At 40.8% G+C, this 18,987-nt stretch overlaps 1 protein-coding gene across 5 annotated transcripts in view; it reads left to right on the top strand.

The window, feature by feature from the left end:
* Window positions 1-18,987, top strand: part of LUZP2 (leucine zipper protein 2) — a 303,055-nt gene that overhangs the window by 75,239 nt on the left and 208,829 nt on the right. The window lies entirely within an intron of this gene.

The raw sequence follows: 18,987 nt of genomic DNA, 5'->3' as shown, positions 1-18,987 counted from the left end.
TCACCGAAACTGGGAAGCCAACAGCCCCCCTTCTTCTCTCCCTCCAGGAGCCGGTGTCTCAAATGGAACACGACCCAGGGACCGCAGTAGCCTGGGCATGTAATTAGCAGAGCTTATCCACGCAGGGTTAGCAGGGTTAGCGGAAAAGACGAAGCAGATGAGAGGCATCTTGTCTTTCCATAAGCAGTTTTATTTACAGCATCTTAGAACACTTGGGGGAGAGAGAGAGCAGTGCTTCTCCTCCTACAGCAACTAACTCATACAGCATAAAACGGAAATGCATAGACATGTGACACACTATCTCAGCAACATGTCTAACCCTTAAGGTATAATGCTTAAGGTGGAACTGAATTTACCAACACTTTCCTCCTCTCAGAGTGACTGTGGGTTTAATTCATACCTTCTGGTGCTCCCTCCTCCTTCAAAGTATTTCAGGAATATACCCTAGATTCTTATAAAATGTAAATGCTTCCAATGGAAGACTGTTACTAAACTACTGAAAAACATGACAATTGATATCTATTCCTAAAATGTTTCAACTGCTTAATATAAAAAAAAAATCTCTGAGCAGTTTATATAGAGAATATTAAAAATACAAGCAATAACAATCAACACAATTCCTAAAAACTAAGTGAAATCAGAACAAAACTTTATATCTATTAAAACTGAGCAGTGAACAAAACAGAGAGATAAAAATAAACTTAGCAAGGTATGCTCTCTATGTCTTTCTCTATCTCGCTCTTCCTCTCCTTTCATTGTCTCCTTATATTTATCTTTCCTCTGCTCTTCCCACCCCATAGACAGTTAGCAGAAAATTAGGTATTAATTTTTTCATTGTTTATCAGTTCCCACCATTGTTAAATAAATAGTCTGCAGTGGCATATTCTCTGTGTAACATTAAGGGGGTTCCTCACAGAAATTATAGGAAAATAAGTGCAATAGACCACTCATCCCTGCATGAAAACTGAGCACATTGAGAGGCAGTCCAATATGAGCATTCCAAGATGGGTGATACCCAAATATTCTCCAGTAGTATGTTTTTCATAGGCCAATCGGCCAATCTTGAACTACTTTCTCACTTATTTCCCCGTGTAATCGGTTTACCTTGATCTTGCCATGCTGCTGTATATTCTCACTGTACTGTATATACTCACTGTAGTTGATAGTTGTCACACGGAAGGTAGAGTTTGTACAACTTTGTATGATTATTTCTGCAACTGTAGCATAAATACATATTGTAAATTTTGAAATTCCTCTGGCAGCCTTCCATCATGGTTCTCAGGAGGCATTTGGTTTCATCCACGGAAAACTTGGCTCTTGAAAAGCAGTGCTTGAAAAGCACTACTTGTTGGGCAATATAATATATAGTAAATTAATGAAGTCTCACCATCAGTGTCTGAAGGCATCTTCCTTTTCTCATAGAAGAGAACAATGTTTGCACATTCAGCATAAGACAATGATGCACTAATGTGCAAAAGCATTATTTATTGGGCTATATAATTATACGGTTTATATAATTAAACCATTGATGCCTTAGTCCTTGCGTTCTAAATGCATCTTCCCTCATAATAGGAAAAAAGTAAACATGACTCTGCTTGTATATTCAGTGTAAAAGCAAAGATGTGTTTGGCATGACATTGGTGTGTGTGTCTATCTCTCTGATTCTATTCAAAGAGTCAAAACAATAGACATGACCTTCTAAATGTGCTGGATCTGAAAGTATTATCTAGGGAATGTGGACTTTCAATTTTTTATTTTAATAAGCAGGAATTATATTGTATGAATGAGAGAAGAACAAAGTGTTAGAGGGACAAGGTTTCTTACTTACAAAATACAATCTGTTAAGAACATAATGATTCCAGCTATGTAAAGAGTTTTCATCCATCAATACCCCTTTCTCTGAAAGAGAAACGTTATTCTGTAAAATCATCCTATTATGCTCATTTGCTTTTCTACAAAGCACACAAAACCTCTACGTCTAAACCTGAAAGCCTAAGTTGACAATGGCTCATAGTCATCAGAAAACAAGAAGTTTTTGAATTGGGTTTTCCATATGAAAAGCATTGTCATTCATTGCACTTATATGGAGAGATTTCCCATTTCCCCATGTTTCATAAAATGCACTAGCATAGCCACAAACCCTGAGAATGTTGGATTGAGGGACTTGATACAGATGTTTATTTCTCTACTTGTCTTTGTTTGCTTCCTTGTTACATTTTTATTCCACCTTTTCAACCAAAGGTGAAACCTAAAGGGACACCTAATTAAAAGGGATACCAATTAAAAATTAAGATATGAAGACAAGTAGGTGAAAATCAGTAATACCAATAGAAAACTGGCAGTGGCCATAACAATTCAACTGATGATGCCAAAGTTCTGTCTAAATAAAGGTCTTTACCTGGCCAAGGTAAAATCATCTGATAAGAGGCTAGATGGGCGTCTGTTGGCAAAGACTGGAAAGCAGCCACCCAGGAAGATGCTCTTTCAATTTACCAACAGTCCATTCCTGTCTGGTGGTTTGTAGCGACTGGTATTCAGAAGTATACGGTTTCTAACTGTGGAGAGGCAGTATGATTCTGATTACCAGATTCTGGAAACATATTTCGTATTATGATTGTTCACCTGTGCTCACCCTGGACTAAGTTAGAAGATAGGCCTCCCTCCGCAGGCCCCCATATTTCACAAAGGAATGGAGTGTGAATACCATCTATGTTCGTAAAACCCAATAGGTCAGACTCAGACTAAGGCTCCAATCCCAACTCCACCTCCCTGGGTGTAAGCCCCAATGAAGCATAGAATCATAGAATTGGAGAGCTGGAAGGGGCCTGGTGGGTCACCGAGTTTAACCCCCTGCAATGCAGGAACCATTACTAAAGAATCCCATCTGTCAGATGGCCTTCCTACCTCTGTTTTAAAAAAACCCTCCAACGAAGGAGAGTCCAAAGAAGGAGCAGCCAGTAGGACTTACTTCTGGGTAGACACAGCTACTATCAGTAATGCTTAGACTGGACACCCTGAAATCAACAGGACTTAAGTTAGTTAGTCTCATCGATTTTAATGGATCTGTCCGAGTCTGAATTGAACCTAACATGCCTAGGCTAAAACTGTGCAAATGTTTCCCTTAAAATCTGGAAATCAGTTATGTACTATCTTTGGGAAAGCATAGCACAGCTCCATATGAAAGCATCTCCACTTGTTATTCTTCTCCTGAGTTGCCTGTCTGTGTGCCTGCTGATCTTGCCTGCTGATCTCTTTGTGTGACCTGTTAGATTTACTTTATTAGTATCAACCCCTTGTTGTAACCTGTATCTTGTATTCAAGATGGTCATGTTGCTGCAACGGAAAATGTCATTTTGTTTTGCTCTGTGGTTCTTCCAGCTGCACTAGATCAAGGGGAGACTAAGATGTGTCAGGCCTGGAAATGATTGTATTAGCAGTTCTGAAATCATATCATAGGCGACCTGACATACACCTGACAAAACTAGGTACAAAAGAGGAACTAAAAGTTTTAGAGACTAATGATGGAGTTGCTGATCTGGATATTTTACTGAGCAAGCTAGGCACAATCCATATTGCAAAAATATGATGAAAAGTATGTGGGCATAGAATCATAGAACTGCATAGTTGGAAGGGACCCCAAGAGTCATCTACTTTAACCCCCTGCAATGCAGGAATCTCAGCTAAAGCATCCATGACAGATGGCCATCCAACCTCTGCTTAAAAACCTCCAAGGAAGGAGAGCCCACAACCTTCTGAGAGAACCTGTTTCACTGTCGAACAGCTCATACTGTCAGAAAGTTCTTCCTGATTTTTTGGTCAGAATATCCTTTCTTGCAAATTGAAGTCATTGCCTCAAGTCCTGCCCTCTAGGGCAGGATAAAACAAACTTGTTTCATCTTCTATGTGGCAGCCCTTTATATATTTGAAGATGGCTATCATATTTCCTCCCAGTCTCCTCTAAACATACCCAACTCCCCCCCAACCATCCCTCATCATCTTGGTTGCTCTCCTCTACACACATTCCAGATTGTCAACTTCCTTCTTAAATTGTGGTGCCCAGAACCTTGGTCTGACCAAAGCATAATAGAGCAGTGCTATTACTTCCCTTGGTTGGACACTATACTTCTGTTGATGCAGCCTGGCAATACCAGGTGAAATCTCAGAAGTGTTGCCTAATGGCAAAGCGTCGTGAAATGTGTCATTGTTTGTTTCATGGTTGCTGATGTTCTTTTTCCAACTGGAAATTTCCATCAGCCACCTTGGGAGGAAGATACAAATTGGGACTATAGTGTGTTCTTGATGAAAATGGCCCCCTTGCTTTTAAAAAACACAACCTACCCCAAGGTGCCAAAGCAGCAGGTCAGACTTTTGGGAGCAAATAGTAGGTATTGGTCATTTTCAGCATGCAGTGCTACGCCCCTCTCCTCCTGTATATGATATATATTGTACCAAGTGGTAGAATTCAGCCCCTTCCCACAGAGTTTGGTTTAACCTGGCTTTCTTCCTCTCCTCGCCCATCACCTCCATGTACAGTACTGCAGGGTGTTTTTTTCTTCTTCTGTATAATGAGACTAAGTTGGAAAGAAGAGTTTCCTCTGCATTAGATTCCTGTTATTATGTTAAGCAACACATTGACACTTGGGAGAGCTGGAAAGAAATAATGCTACCAGAATGATTTTAACACCACGTTCTTCTCTTTCCCCCATTTTTTTTAAAAAACAACCTGACACATAAGTGTCTTTCACATAATGATAATGTCCCCACTTGCTCAGTTCATTTTCCTGCATCCCCCAGTTTCTTTTCATGGTTGGAGTTTGTGTCTGAATCGGTTTCCAAATACCAAACTTGACACATCCCATGGGTCCCTAAAGAGTTAAGCCATAATAAATACTGCATGCCTCACCTGATTTGCATGGAATTGATATTACACCTCCTAACGTGAGTAGGAGGGTTTTTGGTTTGCTTTCTTAAAAAAGCTGCGAGAGATTTGGCCTGCGAGATTCCCATTAATGTCAGAAAAGAAAAATATAGCTACAATTCTGTGCAGCTCTCTTGACAGGTTTACACGGTGCCATCACGTCTGTCTTTGCTCTTTGCCGGAGTCCTGTCAACATTGTTTTGAGGAATCCAAGCTGGAAAAGACAGTGAATAAGGACAGCAGACACACAGGGGCACAGATTACAGATAAAGTGTAGCCTGCCCACCCCATGCGAGATGCTACCCAAGAAGGGCCAAAACACAGTGGTAGACTGCATGGTTTTCAATGCAGAGGGGTCACCTCAGGTTCACTCCCTAGCTTCTCCAGGTAGGCATGAAACCTTGGAGAATCACTGCCAGCCATTGCCAACAATACTATCTCGATGGACCAGAGGTCTGACAGTACAAGGCAGTGTTCTGTGTTCCAAAGTCACCATTAAATGACAGTGGACCCTCTGGATATGAACTTAATTCATTCCAGGGGTCCTTATGTACCCTGAAAAGTCCACAACATGAAGCACCACTTCTGTGCATGCGTGAGGCATGCAGAGCAATTCTGCACATGCTTGCGTGGCGAAACCCAGAAGTATAGACTTCCGGGTTTGCCGCGTTCGCAAATGTAATATAACTGAGGGTCCACTGTAGAGAGAATTAGTGTCATGCTGAATTTTGTTTTTTTTTGGGGGGGGGTCATAGAATCATAGAGTTGGAAGAGACCACAAGGGCCATCCAGTCCAACCCGCTGCCAAGCAGGTGTTATTATTGTTTTTACCATTCTCCACCAATGTGGAAATCATCAAAGGGGCAAGATGAACTTAACTTCCAGTGTGCCCAAGGAGTGGTTGGGAATGTTGTTTCATTCTTTCTACAAATCACTTCCCTAGTGATTCACAACAACCCTCTTGAATGCCCTCATTTCATGAAAAGCATCAGCTGTAAACATGGGGGAAAGGAGAGGCTGTACAATTGGCAGCTGTGCAAAAGAAATCAATTGTGCTAGAAAGTGCAAATGAATATTGGAATGGATTGAGGCAGGTTGGTACGTTCTGAGCCCTCTTACCCACCTCTATGGTCACAAATAACATTTAGGTGACATAGATACAATTTCATACATCCAGTGTTCTGCTGGATATTTAAAGCTGGAGCCACAATTCTGGAGCAAAGAACTACTTGTTTTAGTACTGTTTTTTTAATGTTGTGACCTGTCCTGGACCTTGGGGTGAAGGACGGATAATAAAACGATAATAGCAATAATAATTGTGTACAGGAAGCACGTGAAAATGAATTCTTGACTAAAGGAGAGATGAAGGGAGATGTAACAAATGTGGCAAGAGGATTTTAAGTGATGAAGGTTGCAGCATTGTGTTGGGAGTGGGAATCACTGCAGCCTGCAGCGTAGTAAAAAAGCACACAACAGTAACTCCCACTTCTGTGTTATGACCCAGAGCGCCGAAGGAAATATCGTCAAAAGCTTAGACTCAGATAAATTCATTTCCTGGCTTGTGCTGGTACAGGGAGATTCCAGATTAAGGAGTTCAGAGTCAACTTTTATTTTCTTTGCAAAAGAAAAAAGAGAGTAAATAATATATTTATTGCTAAAAGCCACAGGCCAAGGCAGAAATAGGAAAAGAACATTGTTTAATTTTAAGATTGTGTCACTAGAGGAGAAAACATTATTATAGCCACAATGAAGATAACTGTGTGTATTGCTCCAGGTACGTTGTGGAGCTTTGTTTTGCACATAGCAGTTTATGGCATCTTTCCTCAACCTGGTGCTCTCCCTGACTGTTGACCATGCTAACTGGGGCTGAGGAGAGTTGCAGCCAAAGTCAGCCAGAGGGCCATCTAGCAACTTCCTTTGACAAACTTTGGGAACTTTCCTAGACAATTTCTGCTGCAGCAATGGGAACCTGCTGAACCAAGAAAACGAGTCCCTTTGGTCGCGTGCAAGGCCTCAGGATCCGTTTATGGTCGTTCTCTGACTTGTGACCAGTAAGTTTTCAAGTAAGAGCTCTTGAGGGAGAAAAGATGCCTGCATGAAAGATTCATAAGTCCTTGTTTCTATAATGTGTTCTGTATCCATTAAGAACCATTTCTATAAATGCTTTCTTCCCCCTCCCTTCCTTTGACACTCTGTATTGTTTGCTTTATGAACGTATCTTGGCAAGGGAAGAAACAAAAAGCACAGCTGACTGAACTCGCAAGATTGTTGCATAGCAATTTAGAGGTAGAAAGAAAAGCATCCTTTGCATCTGAGCTGCTCACTTCAGAGCACAAGGCCATCAGGGAAGTGGGGAGCCACCTGCCATTTAAAGGCCTTGATACGAAAGAGTTCTTTGCAATAATCAAGCGGCCTTGGGTCTCTCTACCCTGCTTTTATTAAGCAAGTACAAAGACACAGGGAAATGGAAGCAGGTTTTCTGGCCACTAGGCATAAGCTGCTAATGTGAATGGTGTTGGTGCTTATTTGAAATGGTAGAATTATTTCTGCAGAAGAAAAAGTTGCTGCTCGGAGACAAAACTTTATACTCACCAGTTCTTTATATGCCAGTTCTCAGAGCTTTTTCATTTCTCAAGCTTTCAGTGTTGGCTCCAGGTATTAAAAGGGCCCTTGGCAGAAGTGGCTCACACTCTAGCTTCCTGGCCATGGCATTGCTGCCACTTACTGGGATGGTGAAGGTGCACTGGCTGGAGTGCCACCTTGGTTCTGCCACCCACACAGCCCTGGCCTTACTACTATCTCCACCCTGCTAAACAGTACCAATGCCAGAAAGCTAGCATTGTGACTCCTCCCCCACTTCGTGAGCCACTTCTGGCCCTGGAGCAAAAAAATTGGCCTTCTTGCCCCATCCTCCCTCAGTGAGTCAATATAAGTTTATAGATCTAGCCAAAGGCCATGACAAACCCGTAGAAACAGTACAAATAAAACAATACAGACAACAAGGCATCCATAATATGAGCCAAAACCTATGATATAAGAACGAGGTTACCAGAGATTCCAACAAACTCAAATCCAGCTTGATTTCAAGTTAAACCTCTGAATCACCACAACAATTTATAGCAATTTCATCTAACTTTTCTCCCCCCCCCCCATCCAGTTGCCTAGAGGGCCACCCTTTGTGTTAGAAAACTATTGTTATCACTCGAAAGAAACTAGGCCATTTCTGCTGGGGTTTGCTTGTGCAAATAGAAGTGTCAGAAATCAATCTCTTGGGTCTCTATATAAGGGGCAGGCTGGTGTCTTCCACCTGAGGTTGAGTCCCACAAATACAAAGTATGTACAGTACAGGACCTTGTAGTAGTGCCATCCAAGACTGCCATGGGCATCACTTGGAAACACAGCTGAATAAAGGCATTTCTTTAGGAAACTGGTGAGAGTTTGGTCAGATAATTAGCTATAAAATGCCCTGTTCTCAGAAGTGGATACCAAGGAGGAAAGTGGGTGTTTCTGATTAGTTGCAGGTCCCTTCTGAATTCTATCCAGAAGAGCTAATCCCTTCATTGACACTTACTCAAGGTCAAAGGAGAGTTCATTTTTGGAAAACCATAGTAGTCTAAACAGGCACGTCCAGCTCCCAAGAAACTGTGATCTACTCATAGTATTAAAAATGTCACTGGAGTTGTCGAGCTTTTTTTTAGGGACGATGGTTTTTTTGGGGGGGGTGGAGGTCAAGAACCAAAGATCGACCAGGATCGACCAGGAACACCCCACAATCAACCAGTAGATCGTGATTGACCTGTCAGACATGCCTGGTCTAAAACATCATGGAAAGCTGCTTTCTAGAGTTCGTTTTCATGCAATTCCATATAGCTCAAAGCAGGGAAATGCTCAATAGACATAGTAGCATATTTTTAGAAATACATTACTTTAATGCAGTTTGCTCTTGTCTTATTGTTGGCAACACATATTCTGTACAAGAGCTGATGATATCATGCCTTGTATTTCTCCACTCACTATTGCAGATTTGCCTTTTCCTGACCGCAGTTACCTCCCCATTGTAGCAAGGTCAAGAGACTCATGTCAGTAGGCTGCTTGCTGGGCCCATGGAAGATGCCTGACCATGCTGGGCCTTGATATCCATCCAGTTTAATAGGTTTTTGATCAGTCTAATATTTTCAAAGGCTTAGAGGTTTTGTGCATACAGAAGAAGTTCTGAAGCTCCCTACATCTACAGATGATGCTCACCTTCTTTAGTTTTTTTTTAATGCTCCAGGCAATGCTCCTGTTACACATGTTGCACGAAGCCTAACTTTGGAAGGAATTGCATGCAGTCTCTACTCTCCCTATTTTCTAGTGCTTCTCCTGGGGAAATCGCAGTACCTCTTTTGCCTTTGGGGATGTTACTCTAAAATGCAGTTACTATATCCATTATATAGCCAAACATTCTTATGAGTGTGTGTTTTAACAAAGAGGGGGAAAAACTTGTTACCACAGTGGCCAGCAAGATGCATATGGAAAGCCTGCAAGCAGGACTTGAGTGCAACATGATTTTCCTCGGGGGTTTTGAGTGCAACATGATTTGCCTCGGGGTGCCTCAGGGTTCTGTCCTCTCCCCCATGCTTTTTAACATCTATATGCAGCCGCTGGGAGAGATCATCAGGGGGTTTGGGCTGGGTGTCCACCAGTATGCTGATGATACCCAGCTCTACCTCTCTTTTAAATCAGAACCAGTGAAGGCGGTGAAGGTCCTGTGTGAGTGCTTGGAGGCGGTTGGAGGATGGATGGCGGCTAACAGATTGAGATTGAATCCTGACAAGACAGAAGTACTGTTTGTGGGGGACAGGAGGCGGGCGGGTGTGGAGGACTCCCTGGTCCTGAATGGGGTAACTGTGCCCCTGAAAGACCAGGTGCGCAGCCTGGGAGTCATTTTAGACTCACAGCTGTCCATGGAGGCACAGGTCAACTCCGTGTCCAGGGCAGCTGTTTATCAGCTCCATCTGGTACGCAGGCTGAGTCCCTACCTGCCCACTGACTGTCTCTCCAGAGTGGTGCATGCTCTAGTTATCTCTCGCTTGGACTACGGCAATGCGCTCTACGTGGGGCTACCTTTGAAGGTGACCCGGAAACTACAACTAATCCAGAATGCGGCAGCTAGACTGGTGACTGGGAGCGGCCGCCGAGATCACATAACACCGGTCCTAAAAGACCTACATTGGCTCCCAGTACGTTTCCGAGCACAATTCAAAGTGTTGGTGTTGACCTTTAAAGCCCTAAACGGCCTCGGTCCGGTATACCTGAAGGAGCGTCTCCACCCCCATCGTTCTGCCCGGACACTGAGGTCCAGCTCCGAGGGCCTTCTGGCGGTTCCCTCATTACAAGAAGCCAAGTTACAGGGAACCAGGCAGAGGGCCTTCTCGGTAGTGGCACCCACCCTGTGGAATGCCCTCCCACTAGAGGTCAAAGAGAACAATTACCAGACCTTTAGAAGGCATCTCAAGGCAGCCCTGTTTAGGGAAGCTTTTAATGTTTGATGGATTTCTGTATTTTAGAATTTCTGTTTTTTTGGAAGCCGCCCAGAGTGGCTGGGGGAACCCGGCCAGATGGGCGGGGTATAAATAATAAATTATTATTATTATTATTATTATTATTTCCTCACTTGTACCTCCAAGCAACTGGTAGTCAGAGCTGCCTCTGACAATGGAGTACAACATAATCATCACTGTTAGTAGCCACTGATCCATGAATTTTTCTACCCTGTTTTTTTGCACTTGCAAGCTTTGTTGTTTAGTCATTTAGTCGTGTCCGATTCTTCGTGACCCCACGGACCATAGCACGCCAGGCACTCCTGTCTTGCACTGCCTCCCACAGTTTGGTCAAACTCATGTTCGTAGCTTCGAGAACACTGTCCAACCATCTTGTTCTCTGTCGTCCCCTTCTCCTAGTGCCCTCAATCTTTCCCAACATCAGTGTCTTTTCCAGGGAGTCTTCTCTTCTCATGAGGTGATCAAGGTATTGGAGCCTCAGCTTCACGATCTGTCCTTCCAGGGAGCACTCAGGGCTGATTTCCTTCAGAATGGATAGGTTTGGTCTTCTTGCAGTCCATGGGACTCTCAAGAGTCTCCTCCAGCACCACAATTCAAAAGCATCAATTCTTCGGCGATCAGCCTTCTTTAAGGTCCAGCTCTCACTTCCATACATCACTACTGGGAAAACCATAGCTTTAACTATACGAACTTCCAAGCTAGTAGCTATTAAATGAATGGTTGCTTATGGTTTAGCTTCAGAATGCTTTTTTCTGAAGTTGTTGTTGTTGTTTTTTAAGGAATGTTTAAGAGACAGTATAAAATTATAGAGACACTGAAAATGGAGGGTTGTTGTTTTTTTAAACTCATTTGAAATAAAAACACCTACATGAAGACCCTAAAGAATGCTATAAAATTCCCTTGGCACTGCTTGCAACGAGTAATGTATACCATGAGATATTTAGATTTTCTTCTTTTTCAGCTAAAAAGAAAAAGAAAACTAAAGAAAAGTAAGTTAGAAGCCCTTTTGAGCTAAGCTGCCACATTTTCTACCAAGGTTATTTTGGAGTAGCTGTTGCTCTTTTTATCTGGGGAGCAAAGAAAGTCAATGAAAGCATTCATCATGTCCCAGGTGCTCTAAAAGTCAACGATCCATTTTAAACAGGTGAAAATTTAGTGTGCTATGACAATTTCTTTGACGAGTTATGGAAATGTAAAGTAGGGTCTATTGTAGCTATGGAGAACAGATACTGTCATTATTCTTTGAAGAATGTTAAATAAATTAGTGTATTGGTTTAAACATAGTGTGCCTGTACTAGATAATAACTGGGCATAATTATTTGAACGTGGTGGCTTATATCTCTCGCGAAGAAGAAACTAGTAAAGTTATTTTTATATTAGGATGTACTTTGGCCTCCCATAAATACTTCTTCCTACCTGTAAGTGCAATGATCAAATTATTGCCTACCCACCCACAGGAAATTCAGCCAAGGGCTGCATGCAAGCATCAGCCCCCTGGTTCCTCATTCCTGCTGCAAAGTAACAGTTCTAACACTCATATATACTGATGTAAATGCCCACGTAACCCCAAGGTATCTGTAAAGATAGAGAAGTAAGAAAGTAAAATGAGAAAACAGACATTCTGGTTGCTTTGCTTCCCCATCCCCAAGTGTTTCTTTCCTCACTGTTTCACTGTATGATTTTCCTATATTTTTAAGTGAAATGATGAAGTGGGGGGGGGGAGAAAAGCCATATTCCGAAGCAACATATTCTACTGAATACCACACTGTAGTTTCCATGGTAAACTCAACTAACAGATTGCAGGCGTTGTTTGAACTGGCAGAAGGGATAGTGAGTTAAGCTCACGGCAATCTATATCCAGTGTCTCGCAATTAGTTTTGTACTCCAGTATTAGCACTAAGTAATAGATACATCAGGACACATGCACTGGTAAATCACATCTTCCCCCACTGAAAGCCAAAACATTTTATTAAAGTATCTTTTTTATTATTATTAAATTTTTATTCCATTTTCTTTTTCGATTATTACAAACTTCACATATCCGTAACATTCCTATTACCTTCTCCCTTCCTACCCCTCCTGGGCTTCCCCCAACTTTCACTTCTGGTTTATTTCCCCCCTATTACACACTGCTATCTCCAAAAATGTACACTATATTATTTCCTTATTTTCTACATATTTTTGTTGCTAAAGGTGTGAGTGTTTATTTAAATCCTGCCATCAAGTCAATAGTCTTCCTTTGTTTCTGCAAGTATACTATAAATGGTTCCCATTCTCTTTCAAAGTCATTGTTGTCTTTCTCCCGTAATCTGTCCATCAGTTTTGCCATTTCTGCATAGTTCATCAGTTTTTCTTGCCATTGTTCTTTAGTTGATACTTTTCCAGTCTTCCAGTTTTGTGCTATCAACATTCTCGCCGCTGTAATGGCATACACACATATTAAAGTTTCAAGCATATATTCAAACAACCATTCATTTTTCACAAGTAGTACAGTATCAGCATCTACTTTGTACACAAAAATCTACATCAAGGTACAAAGTATATTGTGACAAGCATCCCTGGATGCATATATACATCCTTATGAAAATTTTGAACTCAGAGGGATAGGAAGAGTAACAGCGGGGCTATCATAATCTTAGAAATACAGCGTTAATTGCTTTTTAGGAAGTAAGCCAAAGTGTTTTACACTTCCCAAGGTGAGCTTAAAACTCTGCCAGAGCTATGCACCTAATAGTTATTGCAGAGACCTACTCTAATATTATCATTTACAGAGATAACAGTCTTAAAGTTAGGTATGTACAGGCAACTGCATAAATGGCTGGTGGTTGAATGGTTGGAATTTGATACTCATCTGAATACCACTGTTGTGGTGAATCAAGACTAAAGAAGCAGTGGAACAATGGATGGGCTTCTCCCATAGGAAGAGAAGTTGCGTACAAAGAAAAAAACAAGCATATGCACAGTGAAGTGTGTGCCATCCAGTTTTATAGACGGCCTTGATTGTCTCCACCACTAGTGCCACACTTTTAACCAGTGCTTTTCTTCTAGGAAAAAAGATGCCAGCATTGCATATCCTTGAGTACCCTCAGAAAAAAGCATTGTATGTTGGACAGCTTTCCAGTCTGTCAATTTCACTGCTCACATGCTCACTCAGTGCCTTTATGCTTAGCTTTGTGTTATGACCTGTACAAGGTGTCCAGCACTCCAATTCAGACCAGCAAGTTCTTCATGAATCAAATGACTTCTGAATGGAACGTTCCTTTGGAACAGATTCATTTGAATGCCCATTCATTTTTTTTTTATAATTAAAGCGAATGGGAGAAATGGAGTTTGTTGGTTTCATTCTATTTTAAAAATGCACACCCTTAGTGAGCTGGGGCCTGATGTTAAATTGTAGATGAGTGAATAAACAATTGGCTTGGAACATGGCATTAGGAATAAGATGCAATTGAAAATATTGATTTTGTCTGTGGGCAGATTCTCCATCAGATATGTGTTAGAGGTGCCGTGTATGCGTTACAAAGAGAAAACCTGCAAGACTTTGAGGAAGCAGCTTTTAAAGTGAAGTTTATGAGTTGGCACTCAGGTGTGCTTGGGCATTTTTGTATGCTAACACAGGCACAAACATTTATGCATCAATCTAAATGCAAGATCATAGGTGTGTCCCCCCCCCCCCGGCAGTAAAAATCAGTGATGTGTTTGTTTATTAGCTCAGTAACCCATGTCTTGGGTTTCTCCATTAGAGGATACAAAAGTTGGCATTTTCAGATATTTTGATTGTCCTCATCTTGACCTGTAGTTCTGCTACATTGGTTCGTAGCTGAAGCATGCAAACCTAGTCTAGCCGGCTGAATTTGTGGATTATGTACACTCCCAATTATGATATCTGAACCTATTTTCTCCTCACTTCATTTGCGTTTCTTCGGCATTGATTTCTTCTACCTGAAGGGAAATTATTTCTGTTTTTAATTGTGTTATTGCATTGGGTTTAATGGCATTAAAACTGTACATTTCTCCAAAACAACAGCAAATACTCAAAACAACAACAAATATTGTTTAATAAATCTACTTCAGTGGCAAGCAGTAGACAGACTCAGATGTATTTTTAAAAAATAGAGAAGGGGTTTTGTAGTACTGTAGACTGATGGAAGGCACCTTGGTTTTGCAGGTCTTTCTTTGTTTAGATGCTTCTGCTACTAAGGATTCAGAGATACAGCTACAAATAATACGTTTTAGGTATGTTATAAAGTGCACTATACAAATGCGGCACTCGATGGTGACAGTGAGCTATGGCAAATTCAATATATTTTTCAAAACATTTTTTTTAAAAAAAAGCATTTTCACAGTGTTTTTTATATGTGTGTAGATTCCACTTAGGTGAGGGTAGCAGGAGCCCAGATCCCATAATAGCATGGTGATTCAGAATGTTCGTAACCCACAAACTCTGTCATCTGAAAGTACCCTAAAACCTGTCAGATATGGATGTTCTAGGATTGAATGGAAATGGCTTCCTCCAACCTTCATGCTGTTTGTGGGCAGTGAAATTGGGGGTGAGGAGATTTCACCACATATATGTGTATTGGGAAATTACTCTCTTCTGAGTAATTTCAGCTGTTAGTTAATGAAATTCTTTTGTTAGTTCATATTGGTGGAAGAAAGAAGCAATAGGCTAAGAGAAGAGGTCTGGAAAGAGTAGCTACCTAGGCTGTTACACAATATTACACAATACACAATTGGCTCCATGGTTGCACCCAAAATTCACGTTGGAAAACTGGTGAGGCTATCACAAAATATTATCTGGGAGTGGGCTGAAATTCTTGAACAGTTCAGGAAGAACTAAAAAAATGTTTTGGCCTTAGAATATTCAGTGTAGACTAATGCTATTCAGAGTGCAGAATAACAAAATATGAACATTGCAGATCCACTGAATTACACGGTTAGGATTGGAGTATTCTTCTTTGGCGATCACTCGTAGCCGAGTAAGATTGTCTTCCATGAACACGGTTTTAACAGTGAGCCTGTAAGCGACTGTGGAGCCCAATTCTGGATCCATATGTCATTCCACAGTGGGGACATAGGTTTCCGTGTCGGAGTTGATCATGGTGAGGGTTTGCCAAACATGTCTTCCTCTTAGCACGTTTCTCCTTTTTATCCTGAATTCAAGCTTTACTCACAAGGATCATAGGAACGTGCAAGGCCACTCACCATGACAAGGTGATGAGCCAGCAAGTGATAGGATTGGAGTATACAATCAATATAAATGTCCTAAGTGTTTATTTAAGTGTTTTGCTCACTACAGTCTACATATGCAGTTGTTGCTTTTTTTTACCAGTTATATTCCATTTTTATGAGTTTGTTCTAAATAAAAAATAAAAGAAAAATTCAATTTTAGCATGCTGTACTAACTAGATTCAAGCAATTAGCTAATGTAATCTCTCTTGTGAATATATTGATGTAGAAGGGGGATTCGACAACTGGACAAAGGATGACTTTTTACCATCTGAAGATGCTGCTTTTTGTAGCTTACAGGCCTTCACATCAAGTGAAAAATGCTAACCCATTTGCTTCTATTGACTTTTTTTTTTTTTACCAAGGTCACTTAAAATTAATCTCCTGCTTTTCTAATATAAAAACTGTCATCTTTCTCTTTGAGAGGAATTCAGTCACATACTCTCTTGATCATTCTTTCATCTTTTTGCTGCATTTCAACTTGCCAGATGGAATAGACCCCCTTTTTCCCACCATGGCCTGTACAAAGGGATATTTTTTTAAAAAATACCCACCAAAAAACCCTTCAGAGCCAATAGGAGAGGGCAGAAGCCAAGTAGGGGAAGGAGAGGCACAGGCACCAAATTGGTCTTATGACACCTTGCTGAAGTTAAGGAGGTCTGTGTCTGGTCATTGCCTGCCTTGGAACCACTTCTACACCACTTTGGGTTCCAAGTGGCAGGTTATAACTGTAGGTGATGCAAATGTACTACATAATAAGTGGCAAGCAATATGAAGATAATACTGTTTTCATAATGTCCTGAGGACCTGTCCTGAGGACTGTATTCCTGTTCAAAGCATTCCTCTTTGTGTTTTGAGCAAGTAAGCAATTCACAGGGATTGAGGGAACAATAAAAAAATGACAAATAATTGCAGAGGCATTTTGGAGAAGAGGTGACAGATGAACAATGAAGGGCTAAGAAAGTGAAAAAGCAGATCAGAAAACAAGTTGCTTAAGCATGATTCAGTTATGATTTATGAAATCAGCCTGCATAGCATGGATTGAGAGGATTTTAAAACAAAAAACAACAACAAAGAAGAAAAAAACCTTTCAGTTGTGAAGGGGCAAAATGGATACTGCAAGTAATTTAATCCAGGTATCAAATTACATATATTTTCCTTAGACATCTCATCAATAGTTCCTATTGCACTTCTCATGGTAAACTGCTCTCATTGGGAAAGTAACCTTTTAACTCATCATAAGGTAGAGGAACAGAAGATCAATGAGTCAGTTATTTTTCGGGAAATGGCAATATACTTAATACACTCTTGACCTATTTTGAACTTCCCACAAATAATGATAGGATTCTTGTAATGAGTGTTAGGAGTGTCAGATCGATGGCATCAATCAACAAAGTGATTATAACATCAAAACAAATTTGATTATCATTAGACGAGTGTGGGAATTATAGGGTGGAACAGCTGCTGGAGTGTCACCTTGCAACTCAGATCCACAGATGGTGTTGAACTTCATGTAACCATGCAAACATAAGAGCACAGGAATTGCTATTTAGGCAAGTCTATCATGCATCTCATATAATACAATGGTAGGTCTGAACCTCTTAAAGAAAACTGGGTTACCAACAGGTGTTTTCTGTTTTGGTTTCTTTCTTTCTTTCTTTCTTTCTTTCTAAGAGTTGGTGCGTCTGTGTCAGGATTGAAAGGTGTTTCTTCTTCTTCTTCTTCTTCTTCTTCTTCTTCTTCTTCTTCTTCTTCTTCTTCTTCTTCTTCTTTTGGGTTGCTCTTTTTTATTTTATTTTTTGCTGCTTGACTTGTCCTGCCTTTTTAATATCTTTCTGGCTTGTCTTTCTGTTTGACTTCTCCTGCTTTTTAAATAGTTTTTAAATCTGTTTCTATTGTATGTCACAAAGAGGCTTCAGCATGAGGAAAATAAACAAATTCACACATAAACTAATAAAAATGTAAGCCGGCTCCTTGCCAACATAACTGTAATTTTTACTTTTAGCAACCACACACAGTATCAGTTAGAATTCCTTACAGCCAACAGTGCCACTGCTCAGTCTTAACATGAAAGTCTGGTATGTGAATAGTTGGGTTTTCTAACTCTGCCAATGACAAAGCTGCCCCTACAACAGAAACAACAAAAATAAATTGTAAAAAACTAAATAAATTGCAATTATAAGGGTTCCATATTGACATATTTCAGAAGAAAAGGCACTGAGCCTCCCTGAAGGCAAACTAGGGTATCCATGTGTTCTCATCTGCAGATAACAGTCCTCTGCTGAAGAAACTTTCCTGAAAGGGTTCTCAATTCCATTTCAATCCACTGTCATGTAAACATAAATAGAAGTGGTTGATGTCCCTAGAATGAAGAGGAATATCCAACCTCTTTTTCTTTTTCATAGCAGGGCTGCTTCTACGTAAAAGAAAGAAGCATCCTCTGATTTGTTGAAAAAGCAAAAGAAGATATGGTATTCCTTCAGTAGCACCTTAAAGACCAACTAAGTTTTTATTTTGGTATGAGCTTTCGTGTGCATGCACACTTCTTCAGATACACTTGAAACAGAAGTCAGTCCCTTATGTTAACGACTGCTGATGACTGCAATTGGTCCTGCGGGGGGAAAGCAAGGGCTGAGGTGGCTGCTTTTATTACAGAAAAATTTCAGGAACAGACTGGAAAGAGAAGTTGCTGAATTGGAACTCATTACCAAGCTTAAAACCATGGAGCCACCTGGGATGAACAAAGACATTGGATTCTTATCTCATTATGCATGATCAAGCTTTCTTTAGCGCCTCAGCCCTTGCTTTCCCCCCGCAGGACCAATTGCAGTCATCAGCAGTCATTAACAGCCATCTACAGTCCCATCAGCCCATCACCCATTCCCACCCCCACCCCCACCCTCTGTATATACATAAGGGTCTGACTCTTCTGTTTCAAGTGTATCTGAAGAAGCGTGCATGCACACAAAAGCTCATACCAAAATAAAAATTTTGTTGGTCTTTAAGGTGCTACTGAAGGATTTTTATTATTATTTTGCTTCGACTCAGACCTGTAACTAAGATATGGTATTGTTCATTTCCCTTCCAACTACCTGGAGGGCTTAATGAGAAAGCATGAGGAAACTCTGGATAACTGCATAAGGAGGTTAAACAACAGGCCTTTTCCATTTTATTTTTTTCTTGTCTGCCAAGGCTAATAGGTAAATCTCACTTGATGTATGATCAGTCCAGAGTCATGAAGAAACTTTCACTCAAGACTTCATATGCAAAATGTTGCTTCACACCTGTCCAACAGGC

The sequence above is a fragment of the Zootoca vivipara genome, chromosome 1 (genome assembly GCF_965207765.1).
Source record: "Zootoca vivipara chromosome 1, rZooViv2.hap1.1, whole genome shotgun sequence".
Lineage (NCBI taxonomy): Eukaryota > Metazoa > Chordata > Lepidosauria > Squamata > Lacertidae > Zootoca > Zootoca vivipara.
This window is presented reverse-complemented; position numbering and strand designations above follow the sequence as displayed.